The sequence below is a fragment of the Bactrocera dorsalis genome, chromosome 2, assembly GCF_023373825.1.
Source record: "Bactrocera dorsalis isolate Fly_Bdor chromosome 2, ASM2337382v1, whole genome shotgun sequence".
Taxonomy (NCBI): Eukaryota; Metazoa; Arthropoda; class Insecta; order Diptera; family Tephritidae; genus Bactrocera; species Bactrocera dorsalis.
The window spans coordinates 62,290,931-62,298,467 of record NC_064304.1 but is presented as its reverse complement, the minus strand read 5'-3'; the positions used below and the strand labels follow the sequence as shown (position 1 = coordinate 62,298,467).

General features: G+C 37.0%; 1 pseudogene; it reads left to right on the top strand.

The window, feature by feature from the left end:
• The first annotated feature begins 4,766 nt into the window (after positions 1-4,766).
• LOC125776903 (small nucleolar RNA U3) lies at positions 4,767-4,896 on the top strand (annotated as a pseudogene).
• The last annotated feature ends 2,641 nt before the right edge of the window (positions 4,897-7,537 follow it).

The window sequence follows — 7,537 nt, the reverse complement described above, 5'->3', positions numbered from 1 at the left end:
ATTTGGAGAATGGCCAGCGAGTTTATTTCAACGCAGAGAACATAGTACAGCGAACGGAAATACCACCAGCAACCACTTTAACAAGTTTCTTTGCAACTTGAGCAAGTGATCCGTTCGCGAGAACATTGCTTTACTCGGAGATGCCTCGGTATTATACATGGAATGCATCGTCGAAGAAATGCTTGCGTAGGAAGAACGGCCATCCGGTAGATGGTTATCTAGGTGTTTTTTCAACTAATGCATTGGGAAGAATTTACACAATCCATCCAAAGAACGATGATTGCTTTTACCTACGTTTGCTTTTGATTAATGTACGCGGTTCTACTTCATTTGAATCATTGAGGACTGTAGATGGTACCATTTGTGCAACATTTCGAGAAGCATGTCAACAATTGCAATTGCTTGAACACGACAGTCACTGGAATCAAACGCAATAGCTTCTTCATCAGCCACTGCAGTTCGTAAACTTTTCGCTATTATAATTTCGACATATAAGCTTCAAACCCGCGTCTATTATGGGATACGTACAAAGATAACATGGCAGAAGAAGTATTGCCTTAGCTCTTGCATCTACCGGGATTTCTGCAACACTGTTAGAAGGTGGAAGAACTGCACATTCAGCATTAAAGCTTCCATTAAACTTGCAAATACACGAAAGTTCTGTTTGCAATATTTCAAAGCAATCAGCAATGGCACAAGTTTTAAAAAAATGTAAGTTAATCATATGGGATGAATGCACAATGGCCCACAAAACGATCATTAGAAGCACTCGACCGAACACTGAAAGATTTGCGCAACAATAATCGTTGCTTCGGAGGAGTGATGATATTGCTGTCGGGCGACTTTAGACAAACACTTCCCTTGATTCCAAAATCAACAGCGGCGGATGAGCCTGAAGTCATCGCATTTGTGGAGGTTTGTTGAAACCATTTCATTGACCATGAATATGCGAGTTTTGCTGCAAAACGATAGAACTGCGGAGATTTTTTCAAAAGAGCTGCTGCGAATCGGAAATGGACAAGTTCCGATAGATCCTTGCAGTGGATTAATATCGATTCCAATTACGATTTGCCAATTCACATCTAATAAATATGAACTAATCAGTAGTGTATATGCAAATATTGCTCAAAATTATGGTAACTACGATTGTTAAGCACGCGCGCAATTTTAGCAGCAAAAAATATGGATGTCAACGACTTGAATTGGACGATTCAAAATCAAATTCCGGGAGATCTGCGGTCATTTAAATCAATCGATCGCGTTGCAAATGAAGACGGTAGTAAATTACCCAGTGGAGTTCTTAAACTCTTTAATGCCGCCTGGAATGCCGCCTCATAATTTGGGTCTGTAGTTATTATGCTACGGAATCTTCATGCTCCTAAACTGTGCAATGGTACTCGACTGATTGTGACCAAGCTAATGGACAATTTAATAGTGGCAAGCATTTTGAAAGGCCCGTTCAAGGGAGAGGATTGCTTACTTCCCCGAATCCCATTAACTTCAACAGATTTGCCATTCCAATTCAGACGTTTGCAGTTCCCAGTGAAACTTGCATTTGCGATGACAATAAACAGGTCACAAGAGCAGTCGCTGGAAGTATGCGGCATAAATTTAGAAATGTCTTGCTTTTCACATGGCCAGCTCTATGTGGCGTGTTCCCGTGTTGGAAAACCTTCCTCACTGTTTATTTACGCCGCGGAACAGAAAACCAAAATATCGTGTACCGTGCAGCCCTAAACTAAATATGTATGTACAAGAATTATATATTTTCGAGACTCGATTAAAACTAATAAAATTGAATGAGAATAGCACAAACTTAATTTTATTAAATTGTCAACAAATCCTGGACGCGATGTGTCAGCATTATTGAAAAGAGTAGCATTTTTCAAGCAATTAAATTCAAAAAGCATTAATGTACCCTCGAAAAAAATGTTTATCAGGCAGGTTCTGGCAATTCACTTCCGAGGAAAATTTGTAAAAAATCGTTCATATTCTATTAAAACCAATACCGGTGTAATTTTTGAAATGAAAAAAAAATTCTATTTTGGGCAGAACGAAGTTTGCCGGGTCAGCTAGTTTTATTATAATAGAGAATGTGGTACCGAAACTCTTTTCAACAAATAAGAGTTGTTATTTCCGAAAAATTGGATGAGTAAAATATATGTATATGTTACCGAACGCTCTTTTCAAAAAATAAGAGCTTTTATTTCCACAAAAGAATATAATGATGCGTTTATCGCTTGTATTGATCTCGTTTGTTATTTTTTTCCCCAAAAAATATTTTTTTTTTTACGGATTTATTCGTATGCCCTTGTATCAGCGCGCACTGAAACTAGGTCAATATCCTTTGTACATACGTGTGGATTTTATGTGCATATATAATGGGTTAAATAAAATATGTGTAATTATGCTTGTTTTTGTGTGACAAGGAACAAGATAAATGCTAGGAATTCGCCAAATTGGACTTTTAATATATGTATGTATGTAAAGGGTGATTTTTTAAGAGCTTGATAACTTTTTTAAAAAAAAAAAACGCATAAAATTTGCAAAATCTCATCGGTTCTTTATTTGAAACGTTAGATTGGTTCATGACATTTACTTTTTGAAGATAATTTCATTTAAATGTTGACCGCGGCTGCGTCTTAGGTGGTCCATTCGGAAAGTCCAATTTTGGGCAACTTTTTCGAGCATTTCGGCCGGAATAGCCCGAATTTCTTCGGAAATGTTGTCTTCCAAAGCTGGAATAGTTGCTGGCTTATTTCTGTAGACTTTAGACTTGACGTAGCCCCACAAAAAATAGTCTAAAGGCGTTAAATCGCATGATCTTGGTGGCCAACTTACGGGTCCATTTCTTGAGATGAATTGTTGTCCGAAGTTTTCCCTCAAAATGGCCATAGAATCGCGAGCTGTGTGGCATGTAGCGCCATCTTGTTGAAACCACATGTCAACCAAGTTCAGTTCTTCCATTTTTGGCAACAAAAAGTTTGTTAGCATCGAACGATAGCGATCGCCATTCACCGTAACGTTGCGTCCAACAGCATCTTTGAAAAAATACGGTCCAATGATTCCACCAGCGTACAAACCACACCAAACAGTGCATTTTTCGGGATGCATGGGCAGTTCTTGAACGGCTTCTGGTTGCTCTTCACCCCAAATGCGGCAATTTTGCTTATTTACGTAGCCATTCAACCAGAAATGAGCCTCATCGCTGAACAAAACACGCGCGCGAAACACATTTCGAACCGAACACTGATTTTGGTAATAAAATTCAATGATTTGCAAGCGTTGCTCGTTAGTAAGTCTATTCATGATGAAATGTCAAAGCATACTGAGCATCTTTCTCTTTGACACCATGTCTGAAATCCCACGTGATCTGTCAAATACTAATGCATGAAAATCCTAACCTCAAAAAAATCACCCGTTACAAAGGTAATTAGCATGTAAAATATTTACTTTGTTTACCCAAAGTTGTTTATGTATATTCTTAATTTGTGTTGTATCCTATGTTTATAGGTATGCAAACGTTTGAAAATATACGGCAATCTATGTAATTCGGAATCGATCTCCAGTAGTCGAAGCCGATTAAGAATCGGTTCTTGACATTCGAAAAATCAATTATTTTACGAGACAACTCGATTCTCGAGTAGAATCGGGATCGAGCTTACCATCCCTACTGGCAGCCATCGGGGCACATATAAAACCTCCGCACAATAACCACCACAAAAAAAAAATGATTTTTTTTCTATGTAATTTATATGGAAAACAGAAAATTTGAAATAGGCACCTCTTAATATTAATATTAGGAGCTCATCTTTTGAGTGACTTTTTTTTTACTCATTTTCGAAAGTTTTGAGCCTGTTTTTCAGTTGAAAAAAAAGGTTGCCTCAGAATGGCACACCCTAATATATATATATACTGTGGATACAAATATACATATATATTATGTACCGTTTTGGTTTCTACCGGTACTCAAATTTGCCGCCGATTTAGAATTTTTACTAACCGTTTTTATTAAACGTGTTTAATTTCTTTCGATTGTATTATATTGACCGTTTGTGCATATATCTCGCATATATATATATAATAAATGAAATCAAAAGTGGAATTGATACACTCACTCGGTTTTTCCTCAGGGACTTTGGGTATAGAATATATGAAAAGTGGTGTGCTTCCTTTCCTAGCTTCTCTAGGTGGGAATTCCTTCCAACGCCGGCGTTCCGCTTTGTATGTAGATTTATGTACCACTTCGTTTTGATATATTGTATTCTTGGTGTCACTGCACTTTCATATGTAAAATCTTTTTGCTTTTTTTGTTGTTGTTTTAAATATATATTTTTGAAGTTATACTTCTTATACGACGCCGGAAAAGGTTGCGATAGATTCTGGTTGCGCAACCTTCCATATAAAAGTAACGCAAAGTTGCGCAACCTCGCTCCATCCATATGAATGTAACGCAACCTTGTCTGCGAAGATGTGCGAGCAGCAAGCGAAGCGGTGACAATCAGCGATCGTTTGTTCGTTTCTTTCGGCACAGCTCGGCCGACACAACAACACAGCACAATGTTCCATGCTTATGCTGTTGTTGTTTTTGTAGAACAATGTTTCAATTTTTGGTTGGTGACATATTCACATGTGTGCGCATATGTATGTTTGTATGCTTGTGCATTATTGAAGTTATACTTCTTTTTCTTTCGTTTGTCTTTCATTTCTGCGAATTCTCAACTATTTTACGTATGTTTTGGTTGAAATACTCTGCGTTGGCCTTTCAGAATCACACAGAATCATTTCTGTGGTTTTTGAAACTGACCCACGAGGACGAGGTATATGGTTTTATCTGGGAGCGTGAGATTTAAGAAAATCGCTCGCTTACAAGGGATAAAATGACTTCTGAGTGGCGATTTTAATGAATAAATTCACAGAATCATTTCTGTGCTTTTGGAAATCTTTACTAATAAATATTTTTTTCTTACTAATAGAAAATAAATTTATCACAGCAATATTATGTATATGTATATACATATTATGTATATGTATATTGCTGTGATAAATTTATTGCGAAAGCAAATGTTCTACAAAGTATGTATATTTCTATACTTAAACAAAATTATTAGAACCATCGTATGTTTCTTGCATTCATAACCATATCATACTTAAGTCAGCGCAAACTAGTTGTCAATGGTGGTGTTGGTGGTAAGCGCTTGGAAGGTCAAGATGCTAGCACAGGTCCCAGGTTCGAATCCCGACAGAATAAATTTTTAATTTTTTGCTTTTAACATCGTATACTATAAAAATAAATATTTTTCTTTATTTTAATTTCTATTAGTAAGAAAAATATTTATTTGTATAGTATACGATGTTAAACGGCATACATCTTCTATCCTATCTTGTGTATCTGCACATGCTCATATGAGTGTATGTATACGCATGTGCGCGCATTGACTTGCATGTTCATACATTCATATATACTTATTTGTACATGTATTTGCATACATTGCCGAACAAATAAATCACAAGCATACAAACATACATATGCGTACACATATGAATATGTCACCAACAAAAAATTGATCTTCACAAGTCAATCCGGCAGCCAAATTGGCGAAGAGATGATTACGCTGCGTATTCTCTTCCGCAACGAAGAGACGGAACTACGGAGTCAAAATTCATTCATTTAGACTTTGCTTTATTCTTCATTTTATGTGCATAATAAATTTATAAAATGTGAATTTAAGTTTTCTAGTTTTCTTTCATACAAAATGATATGCATTTCTGAATATCAGTAAGAAGTATAACTTCATCCGCGCGTAGGGACTCCACGCACTTTTTTTTTTACTTTTGTTTTATCGTTTCACCAATGTGCCGTTCTTTTTGCCTCGAAGGACCATGTATTTTTCACTCTTCACCCTTTTGCTGTGCACTTCGAATTCTTAGTTTTTACACGCACTCACCTTATCGATTACCACCAAGTTTGGTTTTATAAAAAAAATGGAAAAATGGCTTTGTTTCGATGTGCATACGCGTGCAAATAAGTACTTATATTGCGGTTGTTTCTTGTTTATGTACAATTTTAGCGGTTGATAATTCCGAATCGGGATGAAAAATGAAGAAAAATTCACTTATAAAAAATGCTTGCAAAATGGTTAGCGGTTGATAATTCCGACTCGGGATGAAAAATGAAGAAACTGGAGGATCGAAAAAACGCCGTTCAAAAATGTTCGCACACGCGTGTAGGTCGGTGCTGAGATCGAAAGCGAAGTGAATTGCTGATCTCCTTTTGGTTCCTTTTTTTCCTTTTGTGTGTGGAATCAGCTGGTGTGATGTGGCTGGTTGGTGTGTAGTGTGGAATGTGGGTTGTAAGCTCTGATGATTTGTGAAGTGAGTATGGTGAAGGTGTGTGTGAGTGCTGTGAAGTTGAGTTGATGTGGTGTGATAGTGTGGTGTATGTGTGAATGTCCGGGGGTGGACGCTCATTTATACACCGTCCATTGTTTGTTGAGATCCCACACCCCGGGACCCGACCAAACGATTCCGATAGAATTAAGTGCATGGCATTACTTTTAGATTTCTATGTTGCGTTGTGAACAGTGACAATTTTAAATTCTACTTGATTCGTTCAGCTTCCAGTACACAAATCAAGACGCAATTAATAGAACGGAATAAAACTTTGCACGATTAATGTCTTTAGCGTGTGCCACCTGAGGACCACAAATTGTTTAAATCCAATAAATACTGTTCCAGCCCTTAGGTACCGAATATTTAGACCCCGGTACCAATAGTTGACTTTAGGTTGAAATTGTCGGTCAGTATTTGATATATCTAACTGAAATTATTTTGAATCGGACCAATACTTCCCTTAGCCCTTACATATATACTTAATGTTAAAATTTTCGAAATTCCGGATGACTTTGTACCACATGTATCGGCCAATATGTGAGTTATCCCAATGCAATAAGAGAGCGTGTTTTACTCATAACAATGTATTTTTGTGCCTAAAATAGATAAATTTGACCAAAAACTTTGCCTAACCCCTATATAACCAATATCTGGATTTTCGAACATCCAGCTAACTTTACTCTATGCGATTGGTTTTACGCTTTAAAGTATTTCCTTGGTCCATGCAAGTAGCAAGAGTACAAATTATTCGGTTGCCCCCAAACTTAGCCGTTACTTACTTTTTATATCCTGAACAGGGTATATTAAGTTTGTCACGAAGTTTGTAACACCCAGAAGGAAGCGTCGGAGACCCTATGAAGTATATATATAAAGCTGAATCGATTTAGCCATGTCCGTCTGTCTGTTTGTCCGTCCGTCTGTTCGTCTGTCCGCCTGTCTGTATATATACGAACTAGTCCCTCAGTTTTTAAGATATAAACGTCATTTTCTCTTCTGCTCATTTGTCGAAACTGCCGATATCGGACAACTATAGCATATAGCTATCATACAAACTGAACGATAGGAATCAAATTCTTGTATGGAAAACTTTCACATTTGACAAGATATGTTCACGAAACAATGTAATCTCCGAAGAAATTATTCA